Consider the following 15,853-nt stretch of genomic DNA (forward strand, 5'->3'; position numbering starts at 1 on the left):
GGTTTTCTAGTTTCTGAAAGAAAACCTCACCCGGGTGGGTAGGGTAGATCAGCCGCTGATGAAAGCTATAGGGAAAAATAGCGCTGAGGAGTCAGTGACGGGGAGGCCGCAGAGCACATGGTGGATGGGTGACACGCTGCTGTGGAGGACGGTTGGCCAGCCCAGGGGCTGAGGCCACATCAGAAGAGCCTTCATGGCGCTGGCTGTGGTCTGTGGCGTGGGTGAGGCCGAGCGCTGGCTCAAACTCTTTGCTGTAGCCAGATGAACGCTCTGCCCATGGCTCTGCAGTGCCTCGGTGCAGCGCTGCGGTGAATGGCCACCACGGCTCCCCGGGGCTCAGCCCCACGGCCAGGGCATACACTTCTCCTGGGCGGCAAGAGTTTAAATAAATCAGGGCACTTCGTAAGCTCGGAAAAACACTGCCTGATGCTTCTCCTCCTCGCTCCCAAGGGATGGAAAGGCAGGAGTGAGCTTCACGGTGGGCCCGAGGGATCCGCTGGCAGGGAGAGCCCGGCCCTCAGCCCCCGGCCCTCAGCCGCCCGGGCCAGGGGGCTCCCGCGGCAGAGGCGGCCCCTGGGCGGGACAGCCTGCGTCGCGGTGCCGCTAAACGGGCCGCGGGGAGGGTCGGGGGGCGGCTGACGCCTCATGGGTGACAGGCGGCCGTCGGTAACGCTGCAGGAACGGGGGGCGGCGGGGCTGGCCCTCGGCATGCTGCGAGGCGATGCCACCCGCCCGGGCCCCGGCCCCGGCCCCGGCCCCGGCCCCGAGCCGCCCCGGCCGCGCTCCCCGCTGCCCGCCCCCGGGCCGCCCCTAGCGGCTGCCCCCGCTGGCGGCGGGGCGGAGGCGGCGGGGCGGGGCGGAGCGGCTGCTCGGCGGGGCGGGGGCAGGAGGCCCGGCGCGCCCCGCCGCCGCCGTCGCCGCCTCAGCCGGCTTTTCGGCGGGAGCTTCTACTCCAGAGTGCGCGGTAGCGTGGGCCGGCCGCGGGCCCCATGTGGTGCCGACATCACTGACATGGCGGAATCCCCGCCGAGCCCTCCTAGCGCTTGCTCCAGCTAGCCGGGACTCACCGCCGCGCCCGGCCCGGCCCGGCCCGCCGCCCCGCACCAGCTCGCCGCCAGGTAAGGACGTGGCGGGGGACGGGGGAAGGGGGTCGCGGGCGGGGAGCGCGGCGGCGGGGCCGGGCTGAGCTGTGCTGGGCTCGGCTCGGCCGGGCTGTGCTGGGCTCGGCGGGCAGCCCCGGGGAGCCGCGTCCCCCGCCCCGAGGCGCCGCTGCCGGTCCCGGCTCTTTTGTTCGGCGGCGGGGCGGGAGCTCGGGGCGGCCGGAGGCGGCTGCGGCGGGACGCGGCCGCACTTGGCGGAAAGTTTCTCCCGGCGCCTTGCCCCCCCGCCCCCCGCCCGGTGCCTGTCGCGGCGCCCCGGGGCCCCGCCGGCTCTTCCCCCGCGGCGGGCGGCGCCGGGCGGGCAGGCGGCAGCGGCGCTGCGAGGGGCTGGCGGCGGGACGGGCCCTCCAGCACCGCCCGGGAACCCCGCGGGGCTGCCAGCCCGGCCGCTGTCACCGCCTCCGGCCGGCCGCTGGGCTCCGGCAGGGGGAACCCGGGGGGCGCTGGGGGCGCTCGGCAGCACGCGTGGGTGCGTGGGTGGCGGCGGCCCGCGCCCTGCCCTCGGCCGCCCGCCGCGGGAGCCGTGCCCGTGGGGCGGCGGGGTGCGGTGCCCGGGGCCGGCGGGGGCGGGCGGCCGCGGGGTGCCGGGCAGGTGGGGACCGGGGCTGCGCCTCGCCCGCCGCCCCCTCCGTCCATCCCTGCCAAATGCCGGGATCCAGGGGGCACGGCGGAGAAAACGCTGGAGAAAGGCGCGAGCGGCTTCTCCCGGCCTCGTCCTCGCCGCCGGCTCTTGCCTTTGGCGGCTTCGGGAGGGAAAACCCTGGAAACTTTTTTTATTTTGCTTGCCAGACACCTTTTTTAAAATGGCATGCTACCAGGAGACGGAATGAAAAAAGAAAAACTCTTTTAAAAGCTTAACCTCTCTTAGGTTAAGACCACATCTGCATCCCTCCCCTCTACCTTCCCCCCTTCCCGCTTCTCAGAAATGTGCTATTTAAATAAGGTTTTGGCGAAGGTACTGCGGCTTGGAGGTAAATGTAACGAACCATTTATCCCATCTATATTTGTAGAATAAAAGGCGGGGGGCAAGCATGCCTCTCTCCATATTAGTGAGTTTGTATTTCATTTGCATTTCTTTGTGCACTTTGAGTACCTAAAATTACTGGCCTGACTCCTTAAAGTGGTAGTTTCCCTGTGACAGACGGGGAAACAGAGATACGGGAAAATGAAGTTTCTTGTTTGGTGGTTTTTTTTGGTTATTTTGGATTTGTTGTTGTTATTGTGCTTTTCGATTTATTTTTTTTTAAACTTGAACGCCGTGCTAGATTTGTGAGAACAGAATTCACGAATCCCAGTTCCCTGTGCCCTAACCGCATTTGCTGTATCCTCTAACCACTTACCCTGCAGAACCCAGGGCTCAGCCAGTACCTTCCTGAAAGGTGCCAAACCAGTCTAACTCGAGCTTAACAATGTGCTAGGTAATGGGATTTCAAACTTGCATGCATTTTTAAGTCTAGAACACTATTTCTCAACCTTTTTTGCAGCTGAGCTCGCTTTAAAAAGGTTGAGACAGGCAGTGCCACTGGTCTGGGCTCTGCTCCTTTCTGATGGGGATTGACTGGTCCAGACACAGATGACATGATGAATGCTTGGCTGAAAAGCCAGATAAAGGCATCGCTTCCATAACCTCAGGGATAGGCAGTGGGCTGCCTCCCAAGTGAAGGCATCTTGCTCCTCTCACCCATTCCACCGGTGGTCTTGCCCACCTACCACCGGCATCTCGGCAGTAAGAGAACATGCTGCCGGTGCTACCAGTAAGAAAATGATTCTTGGCGATGTTCCCGGGGTCATTTCGGGTCTCGCACAGAAGCGGTCTGTTAGTGCTTTTCTCCTAATCTTCAGCACTTTGTGGTTCCCTCTCAGTTTTTGAAGCAGTTGTGCTTTGTGGTTGTATTGGGACCCTGCTGGGACAGAAATGTCTGCTGCCCCAGAAGTATCGCATATTGCTCTTCCCAGTTCAGTATCTTTTAGCTATTTATGCTTATAACGTAGCTCAGAGATGAGTCTGTGTGGAAGTTGATATATTTTACAAATATTTCTCTCTTTTTGTTTTGAACCACCGGGACTCATCTGGTTTGGGTTTGAGGTCACTGCTGGGACAGCGATGAGAGGGGTTTTTCATACTGTTAGCCTATAGTTGGCCAAAGGATAAGAAATGAAGAAAGTTACATCCAAAATAAGCAGATATTCTTCTATAGCCAAGAAGCTCAGAGCTGTAACTCCATACCGCAATCATTTTGTCTTTACTCTCGGAAAAGTTTGCAACTTCCAATCTGAAGTGCGTTTGTTCTGGCTGTGGTTTTTTTTTTTTTTTTTTTCTACGTGTGGTATTTAGTGAACTGAAAGAAGATTTCTGCATCATGCCTCTTCCTTAGCAGAGAATTTATGGGTTTTTTTTCCACCTTATAGATTACTATGAGTGCTCTGATGAGAGAGAGAGAGAAGCAGTTAAACTTCTACAGTTCATAAATATGTGCAAGAAACTATATACAGATCAGGCAGTAAAGTTCTGCATGTGTGGGGTTGAATTCATGAACTTTTTAATTAGTATAATTGGCTCTTCCCTCAAAAACATAGGTTGTCAGTCTGGTGAGCGCTAGTGCGGAACCAAAGTTTACAGTATGAGTAAATGTTTGTAGTGTGGGGATCTTAATTCCTACAAAATACGTATAATTACTTAAAAGTCCAAGAGCCTGTATACAGCTGAATAAAACAAATGATTCTCCACAGTGCTGTTCTTCTCAGTGTAGTTCACCACTCCTCTCAGAAGGGAAGATGTGAGGGAAGATGGAGGGAGCTGTGGGGAGCTGCAGGACGGGCAGTTTGGGATGCCCTCGCAGGGCGTCTCTGCCTCTCCACCAAGGATGCTGTGGTGGTGGGTGTTAAGTCTGGAAATCGGGTGTGCCAGTACATCGGAATGGTTCTGTGCAATATGCTGTAGGTTGTCAGAGTCCTGTTTGTTTGCAGTAGCCTTTAATGTGCAGCAAATAAAGAGCAGAGAAAGCCAGCAGACCCCTGTGTAAGTATCAGCTGTGCAAAATAGCAGTGAGGCAAAGGCTTTCTCAGACTTGTTGTTGCACAGAGGACTTGTGCCTAGGTGATCTTTGCGCTGCTGAGCAGCAGCAGCTGAGCGGTGGAGGATCCTTTAGAAACAGGAATATCAAAAGTCGTGTTGTTTACGGCCGAGGTTTAGTGTCCCTGTGTGATCTGTCCCTGGAGATGGAAGGTATGTGGGAAGAGGGAAGTTCTTCAAACAAGGCAGTGGAAAGAAAGAGAGGCTGGGTACACAACGGTAACAGGCCATCTACAGGCAGGAATGTTGGGCTGTCAGCAAGCAGATAACTCCAACAGTTTCCAGTGGGGATGCGGGGCTTCGCGGTTTTTTTACCAATTTATTGTAAGCGCCGCTTTGCAAAATTGAAGTTGTAAGCCCCCTCTCTGTTGGATTACGGACAGCCAGGAAAAAAAGCACAGACTAATTAAATATGATTTATTGTGGAATTTGTAACAGTGTTGGAGAGATTAGTTGCCTTTCAGAAACACTGCTGCGGGTGTTAAAATTTGTGCTCTGCTCTGGATGAAAAATGATGGTGCTGTTGAGCAAGTACACAAGAAGAGCGTAGCCTGTTAGTATGATCCTGAGCAGCGGTATTCCCTAGAGGTGCCAGGTAGTGTGGCTTTGAGCAAATCTTCACAGTGCCTTTAATTGGGAAAGGATGCCTTTTCTTGAGCTTAGAGGTTAAAACATAGGGCTTCTCCAGTGACATGCTTTCTGCGTTTGATCTAAGGAATCCTTTGTTTACAAGTAAATTGTGGTGTTTGTTAGCAGATAACAGACAAAAAGCCAACTACACCACCAGCTGTGTAAGAAACATTCTTTATTGGCATTTCTGGTGGTGACAGTTTATAACAGTGGTATATACTGAAAGTTACTGTTTAGATACTCTGGTTATTAAGCTGCAGCTATGTATAATGTTATTTATGTGATATGAAGCAACATACAATTCCTAAGTAATATAAGCATATACGTTCTATTATTTTTTGAAGAGGACAAAGGTTGCAGCTCATGCAGTGACATGTGGCATTTACTTCTTCTGGCGTCTGCTTCTAGTTCCTCTAGAAGCCGCTCAGTGAAGCGACAAGATGGATTCAAGAGCAGGGTTTCTGCTCTTGTTTTGGTTTTGTTAGATTTAGGATAACTGAAGCCAAACACTGGAATTCTCTGGAGATGCTAATAGGCTTGTCTGCTTTCTCTTTGTTGACCTGGTGTATAGCTATTCTGTGGCAGCAATGCAAATACCTTAAAGCATGTTTTATATGTGAGTCTCTAATAATTGCCTTATACGTAATTATGGATGTTTCTATTATTAGGTCCTTGCAAAGGACTCTAATAATAGAATGTGTGTATGTGTGCATATATGTATTTAAACATATACTTCATGCTTTCAGGAATGCTTCATACGGAATGTTTTGAAAAGAGAAAAAAGAAATTGCTCTCAGGAGGCTCTTAATAAAAACTTCAATACGCAACAATTTTAGATGACCCTTGCCACCCTCGGAGATCCTTGGGATGTTGTGGGCAGATTTCCCCACGCTTTTAATCTAAGCTAGAAAAATGTCAAATGTGTTCTGCTTAGTTTGTAGGTCATTCTCTGGGCCTCTGTACAGCTGTGTCAATTTTTCATGGTTGCTCCCTGTTCCCCACACACCCACTAATAAAATGCTAACATTTATAAGCTAAATCCCCATGTTATCTTTCGCCCCAAGTATTTCTGCGCGATTCTTTAGTCAAGGCCAACGCCGTAGTGAAGTAAAATGGTGTGATTGTTTCGGACCTGGGTAGCAGAAACAGCATAGGAGTAGCGAATTGTCCTGATTTGTTTTAGGATCACCTTACTATTTTTCTTTAGTGTAAGATTAGTTAGCCGCTAGAATTTATTCTACTTTATAAGTTGCCTTTATTGTGGAAGTATATGCCTAGTCAGTGGCAGTTCATATAACGTGACCTTCTGCTTGCTGACACTTGAGCTGATGTAGGTATGTTATTAAGTATTATGCATTGTTCTTTGCTCGTTATTTATTTATTGATGTGGAATAATGCAGCAGAGAAAAAAAGATGATAGCGTTTGTGATAATGAGAGTAGGTTTTCTTCTGGTCAGTGTATTTCTTGCAGACTCATGTAATGTCAACTCACAGAAGAAAAAGAATCGCTTTCGGTGTCTTGTTACTAGCAAACGTGTGGCAAACTGAAGCATCACTTTATTAGGATAAATTAACAGAGCATAAGCAACACAGAACAGCAGAGGTGGTGGGTTATTTGGGGTGTGTAATGCCTGAACTCAAAAGCCTGAGTAGTGGCTTTTGTCTGTAAGTACTGACAGAGGTGGTGGCGTTGAAAAGCAAAGGCACAGCTTGGGCTTGACTTACTTGACGAAGCATGTTGCTGTACCATGTGACTTAGTCTTTTGCCTTCCATTTGATGTTTTAGCGTCAAGGATAATGGCTTAGATCGAAGTGAAAAGTGGAAAAAAATCCTTCTTTTGTGACCAGATAAGGCATATTGGCATATACCACGTACCTGATTCTTCTAGATGTATTTCAACTGGGTGCAGGTTTGAGACCCAGCTGAATACCTGCCCGCACATTCCTCTGTTCTTAAAGCAGAAGGGTGGTTACATGGCTGGTGTTTCCTTTGAGTTGCGTTTTTGGTTGGCTTGAACAGTTGAAAAGTTCGCCTTGTCTTTCCCAGTTCTTAATCCACTTCACAGATATTAATATCCTGTTCTTTTGTGAGATACTCTAAAGCTGTGAGGAAATTATTTTTGTGGTGTAATTCCAGTAGATACCTTTTTAGTAATTGTATTAAAAATTGAAAAAAGGGGTAGAAAGTGAGGTGTTGGTTTTCACCAAAACCTGTTGGTGCTGTTCCTCTGGAATACAATGCTGCCTTCAGCTGAGGCTACTTTGGGAGCGATGACTTCTAAGGTGAGAAATTTGTTCCTAATCAGTTGCACTGACTGAAGGATGAGAACACGTTTTTTGAGGGCTGGTTTCCATCAAGTCATCCCCTGAGCTGGGCAGAGGGGCACTCGACTGCTGTCAAATCTTCTACTTTGCCAGGTTAACTAGGAAATTTGTTTTCAAAGCCTGCCTTGGGGAGGGGAGAGCAACAACTCTTTTTATTTTCTGATGCTGGAAAGTGTTAGATGTGGCATCTCAAAGAAAAGCAAATGGAAAAACAACTATTTCTTATTCTGGATTTTTGCAGAATTGGCTTCTGCTTTAATGAGTGTTCTTATTCTAAGGACTTCTGCCTTTCTTAGTGTTGTGCTTGCCCATCATTTCTTTGGCACGCTTATTCATTGGCTGCCCATGGTTTCTGATACTAAGATAGGGTTTTTCTTTTAATTATATCTCTGTATGGTTTATGTTCTTCTGGTGGTTGCACAGTTGTTAACCTCGCTGCATGGCTGAGAATCACCTTTATTTCTGCTGTCGCACTGCAGACCGGAGGCTTGGGGTGCAGCATTTGGTGTTGCAGAAGTGTCCGTCCTGAGCAGCCAATGCCATCTGACAATCCATGTGTCTGGGGAACTGAGCGACTAGACACACAGCGCTTAATTTGGCACAGCGTTTGCTCTTTGCTGGCTTTTCTTGAATGCTTCAGATGTGGGTGAGGGAGGGGCTGCAGATCTGTTTGTGGCACGCTGCATTCCCTGCTGTCCTCTTCCTTTTTGCTTCGTGCTCTTGTTCACGCAATGGGTGTGATGCGTGGCCTTTGCATGACTAAAAATGCAGGCATGTGGACACGAGGCAGTTGTATGGGAGGAACGTGTCCATCCACATGCGTAGTGGGGGTGTGCCCGGCATTACTGCCGAGGTGGCTGTGTCTTGGCTCAGCGGTGGGTACAAATGACACAAGAAGGCTGTGGTATGTAATCCCCCAGTACTTCAGAAGAGTCCAAGTGGCCTGATCGGGCAGGACCACAGGGCACTCCTTTTGGATCGTAGGTTGAGTCATTGTTGGTGGTACCTGTCAGCCAGCCATGCAGGGAGAGAAAATCCATGGGCGTCTTCAAAAGCTGGTTTTGAGGAATGGGTCAGAAGTTTTCTGGCTTGTTTGGTAAGAGCGTACATGGATGAAGGGTGATGGGGATGGAAGCTAAGAATTGGAAATGTAGGGAGGTGGCCTTGTGTTGTGGCTGTCATGTAGAGGAGGGACCACTGAGGCATGGGGGTGGCGGTGCTGAAGGAGTTAAGTTGTGCGTGGCTTGCAGCACTGGGTGGTCTATGGAGAGCTTAGACTCGGTGACAAACCCAGAAGCAGGTTGAGCTACAGGAAGGTTGATGGTGTTTATGGGGATGAGAAAGAGATGGCAGAAAAAACAATCTTGACATTAAAAATAAATTATTACTTTCAGTCTAAGTTGTCAGTGCCTTAGAGAAAGGTGCTTTCCTGTGTTTGTGCTGATATCTGAGCACGCGTATACGTTGTTTCCTCTTACATGAGTGACCTTATGCAGTTGGGGGGAGGTGGGGAAAATGGCAACTGTGTGGCAGATAACTCGCCTATTATAAACTCTGGAGTCTGACAAAGTTTAAAATTCCACATCGGTGCAAAATGACTTGATAGCTGCAAGCATGATATGCTGCTCGTATTGCACACCGTGACCCTGCAGGCATTCCGCTCAGAGAAGTTAAAGCAGATTTTTTACCGTCTGGAAAGTTATGTTAGATGTTTTGAGGATGAAGGGTTAATTTTCTAGGAATTCAGTGGGTGTATTGATACATTCATAAGTTTAGCTCCCTTGACGTGGTTTTTGTTGCTGTTCCCCGATCACACCTCTAGTGATTTAGGTTATTGTAGATGCTCTCCTGGTCTCAGGTAATACTGATGAAAGTAGCTCTCAGAATAAGCAAGTGAAGCGTGATTTTTCCGATACTTCTGTTTCCCCTAAGCAAGTAGGTGGTTCACACCTGTGGTGCCTCATCAATTTCTATTTGTATGTTTTTGTCTGGGTTTATTTGTTTTAAAACTAAATTACATTTTAGTAGGGCAGGACCTCAAAACAACAGCAACAGAAACCAACCAACCAAAAACCTTAAAGGACCAAACCAAAATGACTTCATATGCCACATTCTGGTTAACTTCAGATGTAGTTGAGGTAATAGTGTCTTATGTTCAGAGGTCAGAATTAGCCAGCGGATTTCACCAGACACGGGTGTCTTGTTGCATGTTCGTATGCCGAGTATATGAACTGAGAACATCCATATGTATGTTCAATATCGTGTTCAGTGCGTGTCTTGTTGCATGATCCTTGCAGGTACTGTGCTGTGCTGAGCTGTTCTGCGGTGCTGGGAGGGCAGAGTGCCGTACCAAGGCAGCAGCTTACGGCTCACGGAATTTTTTGCTGCTGTGTCATATGTTCCAGTTTTGCTTCGTGAAGGTCTAGAACCACACGTTTACAGGACTTGGTGCGGAACGTGGGGGTTCCATTATTGGTGGAACCGATACACAAGAAACCTTATGACTAAAGAGGAAAAAAGACAAATTCTGGGATTTTCAACACAGCACAAGTTCCGCAGATTTTAACACAAGATTGGGCAAAAGCGATCAGAGTTGTTAAGGTTGCTCACGCTTACATACAGTCAGCCTTAATCCTTGTTTCTTGTATGTCAGCTGGTGGCAAAATTAACTTGATTCTGCTCTGCACATATTTATTTTTGCAACTCCATATGCTGCTCTAACAGATGTTTATTATTGCTTATTAAGTTCTCTGGTGCTTTTAACGACCACACAGAAGATAAACATCCTCTGTGACTTTGTTAGATGTACAGTGCAGACTTCTTGTTGTGGATTTGAAGCCTGTTCCTCAGGTCAGCGTGCACCGCAAGCAGCGGTCAGGGCGCTGGATGCCCACGACTGCTCAGATTATCTGAAACGGAGAGGAATGGTCTTGTTACCTAATTAAAGTGTCAGCTCTCTACAAGCTCTTGTGTGTGTGGTATTTTATCTTTACCTTTTGCCCTCTCGGTTAACAGAGCTGGACGTGCTTGTCCAGATGTTCCAGCTGCCTTGTTCAGTGGGCAGGAAATGGTGATGGGATGGAAGTTAGGCAATCCTGCCGAGTGCAACCCGAAGGGTCGCGGATCTCTTCCATGGCAGCCACTTCTGGATGAAGCATAAGAGCCAAGTCATTCAGATACCCAAAAATTAAAGTGTAGCCGTCTTGTACATTAAATAGGTTGCGGTTACAGAAGTATCTGAATAGGTTGCTTCAGTGATGTGTGAGAGCTGTTATGTTGCAGTAAAGGCAATATTTGTGGATATAAAACACTGAAGTTAGACATCAGCCGTTTTACTTCCTTTTGGCATTTCTTGATCAGGCAGTCAAACAGGATGATATTATGCTCTAAAAAGTTGCTTTAAAATGTTTTTCAGTTCCTCAGACCTTCTAGACTGTTAGTGTTGTCCATGCTAGCAGATCTGGGTCATTTCTCATCTATCTCAATAAACCCTTATTTCTCTATTTCCTTCTTCCTTCCTTAAATTTTCTTAAACTACAAGGTATTCATCTCAGTGCATCCTGAATTATTGGGTTAGTGTAAGGGAACAAAGATGAGTGAATAAGTGGTTGTAGTATCTTCAGAAATGCGAGAGTTGCGAGGTAGAAAATACAAATATGTGAAGACAAGGAATATAATAAAATGAATGAAAAAGTTTGCGGGTAGATAGTGTATTATTTGTGGCTCTGCTGTCATCTAAGATTCTGTGGTGTTCTCTAAATGAAATATAAGCAAGTACAGTAGTATGCTCTCTTACGTGATTGAGTTCAGTTGAACAGTGATAGTACCGCCTTTGAGCAAATTTGATGTATCCTCATCACAGGCAGTGACACGGTTCTGCCGCAGAGCTGTGGGCAGCGCTGGGTAGGGTTGAGGTGCTGCTTTCTGGCTGTGGGTTAGCGACGTGGCAGTGGGAGATCTGCCGCTTCCCTTCGGGAGGGGAATACAGAGCGTTGGCCGGGTGCCTGGGCTAGCCTCGGGTTTGTACTTGGGTTAGAAAGCGTGTGGGGATGGCAGGTTGGATCTGTCAACTTTCCTTCTGTCCTCAGGAGAGGTATTACTCAATTAGGTATGTGTGTGTGTGTGTGTGTATATATATATATTTAAGGTGTCTTAATGATGTATCGGTGTCCTGGCTCTGTAAAGCCAACAAGGTTTAACTGTCTTCTGGTGGTTCCCTGGACGGCTGGATGTGCAGAGCTGCCCCAGGATCGGTGTCCTGCCTGTGCTGGCCTGCCGCGGCTGCTCGTCTTCTTACTGCATGGCAAGTGCAAGGCAATTTGAGGGAGCTATATGCAAAATTTAGGCAATTCAGATGAAGAAAATCTTACAAGCTGACTCTCTGTAAATATGTTGGAAGTGCTTGACTGGTTCTGCAATGAGTATTTTTTATTGGGTATATAATGTTTAAGGTATCTCTGGTTTAGCATTTTTGCACATCCCCACTTCTCCCAGAAAATGTTTCACAACATTCAACAACTAGTGCATTTCTAAAAAATGCAAAGGGATTTGGCAGGTGGAAAGGGGAAACAAATGAAAGCCTGACTCTTGTCATATGCAAAAATACGCAGTTGGGAGGAAGAAACAGAAAACAACCATTTTTATCTATTCTTTTCTAATGCATTAGACAAAGATTTAGCGTGGCTGCTCGATGTTTTTTCTGCCAACATCATCTCTTCCTGACCTTTGTGATCAGTGTGAGCATTGAGGATTTGTAAAGCAGATACAGAGACTTTGCTGTGCAACTACTTGTACTGTTCGAGCATAGTGTGAGTGTGGTCTGGAAGTGGTGGTACAGCCATGAAAAAAGGCATGCACCAAGGGGTGGATTTTTATTATGCTTTTAATAGAGATGGGAAGGAAGAGTCATACTTTTTTGCTAGTCCTTCTGGGACTTACTTTGAAAAATGTATACATTCTGATCACCTTTGTTAGGGAAAGACAGAAAAATTTGAAGTGCTAGTTGTGGGCAAGGGTTACAAGCGTGAGTGGAAGTGTAGAAAACCTTTCTTATAAGATAGAGAAATATTAAACAAGGAAAAAAGTTCCAGTGAACTTCACTATCTCTAAATCCAATAGATGTAAACACTGTGAAGGTGTACAGGACTATTTAAGCCAAAAGCCAGTGTCAGCAGATGAATGCGTGGATGCAAGCTGTCAGTAAAGACTTTTTCAGAATTTGATCAGACAGCTTAGTCCAAAACCAGTCCAGCTATCCAAGCAAGAGACTGCTTATGACAAGCAGAAAGACCTAGTGAATTGTAATGTATAGAGCTTTATGCAAGGCTATGGAAGAGTATGTGGCTGTTGTATTTTCATGTATGGATAAGGAGCGTACAAATGGCAGAGTGATTTGAAGAAGTGGGAGAACAGAAAAGGACCTTTTGTCCTGGAATATTGTGACAAAAATACTCCAGGCATTCATTGCAACAGCAAAATTTATAAACCTGATCTTTTTTTTAATGTATCAACATGATAAAAAACATAACTTCACGTGCAAGCAGACATGAAAAAAAATGGATGTGTGGAGCTGTATAGTATTGGTGCTGAAACTTTGATATGGCTGCGATCATGGTGGAATTTCATTCCTATAGCCTGTTACTGATACTCACTTTTATTGGTAGAAGGTCCTGATGTACCATAGCTTCAGGAAAGGAGATAGGCAGCTTTCAAAGAGCTTTGAACATCAGGTCAAACGATAAAGGTGTTTTCCAAAGCTGTGTTGTGACAGTGGTGGATCACTTATCAGAGTAAAGCCCAGAGGTTTGTATCCAGAATTTTACTAATGATAATCTCTGGGAAGGAGCATGTTAACTTCAGGATAATTGCAAGCTTCAAAGCAAAATCAGAATACAAGTTCAACTTTGTTTATGCTTTGGCACTGGGGGGAAAAACATAACAAGATTGGTGTTCCACAAATATGAGTTCAAATAATTAAAAATCAAAATGTCTGAATTTATATTTGTCGATATAAGATGGTAGTTATCCAGAAAAACAACATGAAACTTAAAAAAACCCCAAAACACCAACACACAAACCACCCAAAAAACATTAGTGAACTGATGTGCAATGCCAAAATAGAAATATTTTCAGTTATATGGAAAGGAAAACCTAAATCGAGTCACCTGCAACTTCGGAAGTGGCTGTACAAACAACAAATTAGTAGTTATGCTCGCACCAGTACTTTAGAAAAGGAAAAATCAGCATGGAGTGAAGGTATTATCTAGCTAATTGCTTGGTAGCTACGCTGAAACTGCTTTAATACTGGCCTGTGGTGTTCCCTTTCTCAGCAGAAAGGCTTTTGTCAGGCAGCAGTTAATGTTTCTTGGAGAGAGAGGATGCAGCGAGTCCTTCTGCCGGCTTTCATCTGAGTGTTTTCTTCTTACAACAAGGAGTCACGGGAACTTGTTGACAAAGCTGTTTTCTGTGATTGAACTGAGGTTTTGTTTTGGGTTGGTTTTTTTATTCCAAAGAGTCAGGTTTTACTTAAATATATCAACACTGTCTCATTTAAGCTTGTGTGATGCGCTTTCATTTCTGAGCTACTTGGGGTGGGGGGTGGGTGGGTGCGAAATTGCTTTAATTGTCTTGATGTTAATGCAGAAGAACTGGGAGCTTGTTTCCATCCATCAGTGCTGGAGACTTGAAACAAAAGCCAAGCAAACTTCCAGATGGTTGCAGATCCTGGATCCCAGCCACTGCCCGATGCAATTCAGTACGCCTGCCTCTATCACTTAACTGCTTACAAAACTGCTGTCTGCCTGGCTTCATAAGCGTGGACTTCGCTTTCCTTGGCAGTGGGTTGAAGGAGGAAGGTGAAGCAGTGTGGTGGGGCAGGAATGGTCCCTGTGGGGTCCTCAGGCTTTGGCCAAGGCTCCTTGCCAGCAGTGTAAGGATTGGCTTGTGAGTTCTCCAGGGTTATAAAACACCCAGCTGTTGACTTTCAGAGTTGTGTGACTGGGCAGCTGAGAACTTGGATGGGCTGGAGGATGAGCTGTATTGACAGAGGAACAATGCTTTCACAAGCATGCACACATACTCCCCTCACTCCCCTTTTGGTGCCGGGGGTGTGCGCTATCAGAAATCCTGTCGCTAATTAATAATCACAATAAGCCAGTGCATGTGAAGTGGGGTTCTTTGTTTGGTTGGTTTGGTTTGTTGTTGTTTGTTTTTTCCATTTAAATTAAAAAGTCTCTGGCAGGGGAGTTAATGAAATGGCTGGGAATGGCGTCTTGCATTGTGGCCTCTTGTTCAATCATGGTTGACTTGGTGCAGAGTATGTCAGAGTTGATTTTATTGTTCTGATGGGATTTCAGCCCAGTATGGCAAGGGAGGAGTTAACATGGGCAATAGGAACTAACTTAACTTCAAGGGCTGGTGGGAGAGCAGGAGGGCAGGAGCTGGCTGGAAGAACCTGGCTGGGAAGGGGGAAGAAGGGGCAGAGGGAGCATGGAGCATCCCTGGGCTGGGCAGGCAGGGGACCTGCCAGCAGGTTGGCAGGGCCACGGCACAGGCAGCAGCAGTGGTCTGTGGGGTTTTATTTAGGAGTGGCTGGATGTGGGCAGCTGGGTGCGGTGGTTTAGATCCCACCTACAAACTGCTAAGCATTTCCTAATTTAGGAAGCTCCATATGACAGAGTTTGCAGTGTGAATTTGTAGTTGTCAATGTGGACAGCCAGAAAGGTCCTGCCAACTGATAATTTTAATTAGCGTTACTGACCGGGACAGGCTGTCAATTGTAGTAAGAAACCATTAAATAAACGTTGGTGAAAAATGAATGTGGTCGTTCCTTTGCTCTCCGTAGATACCAAAGCACCTCACAGAGGCAATGCATTTCATTATCCCCATTTTACAGCTGAGAAAACAAGACACAGAAGTGAAATAACTGGAGATACTTGTTTGCTGGGGCTTGCTCCAATTGAGGCTGGACTAGAAGTCTTATTAGTGGTCTGCATGTGTCTGGGGGTTTCCCTCCCCAGCAAGAGACTTGACAAGCCTCCTGGCAGTGCCTGTGTGTGGTTCCAGTACCTCTGCGAGCCTCTCCCAGAGGAGGATTGCTGACAGCTTGGCAAGAGGGTAATAACTGTTTGCGTTCTACTTAGTATGTTATGTTGTATCTGTAGGAAGTCTTTGTAAAAGGCTGACTTGTTACAGGTGAGGGGGGTGAAAATGGTTTTCTTACAAATGCCAGCTAAGATTTTTGCAAGCTAGTAAAATTGTCAGTAGGCAGTACAGCATGCGCTTAATTTAGTAAAGTTATAGTTCTTTCTTAGAAAGGGTAAGGTTATCCTGGCTTACTTGTAATTTATATTCCTGGTGAGCACATAAAGTCCTACTTCCCTAAGAGGAGGAAATACCGTTCACTTCCCCTGGCTGATCCCATCTACTTCAGTAGCTAATCTTCGGATTTCGGGTTTTTAATGTTGTGCCCAGCTCTGATTTGCCTGGCTGCTGCTTCTGCTCACTGGTTCTTATTGTTCTTGAATGTCCGATCCTTGTTGGCCCTGGGACCACATAAATAAATCTTGCGCGGCGCTGTAAGTCCTGCTGGAGCGCCATGCGTTGAGCTGCACCCATGGCATGGCTGATGCACAAACCGTGTTATCAGCTCCCCATTTAAGCTGTG

The 15,853-nt window shown here is 47.2% G+C and overlaps 1 protein-coding gene across 1 annotated transcript in view; it reads left to right on the forward strand.

The window, feature by feature from the left end:
• Positions 1-911: 911 nt before the first annotated feature.
• The window catches only part of FNDC3B (fibronectin type III domain containing 3B), a 209,629-nt gene continuing 194,687 nt past the window's right edge, over positions 912-15,853 (forward strand). Inside the window, exon 1 of the mRNA XM_056358484.1 lies at positions 912-1,118. The gene's annotated coding sequence lies outside the window, so the exon portion shown is untranslated. The remainder of the gene's footprint in view (positions 1,119-15,853) is intronic.

Source organism: Falco biarmicus, chromosome 13 (assembly GCF_023638135.1).
Source record: "Falco biarmicus isolate bFalBia1 chromosome 13, bFalBia1.pri, whole genome shotgun sequence".
NCBI lineage: Eukaryota > Metazoa > Chordata > Aves > Falconiformes > Falconidae > Falco > Falco biarmicus.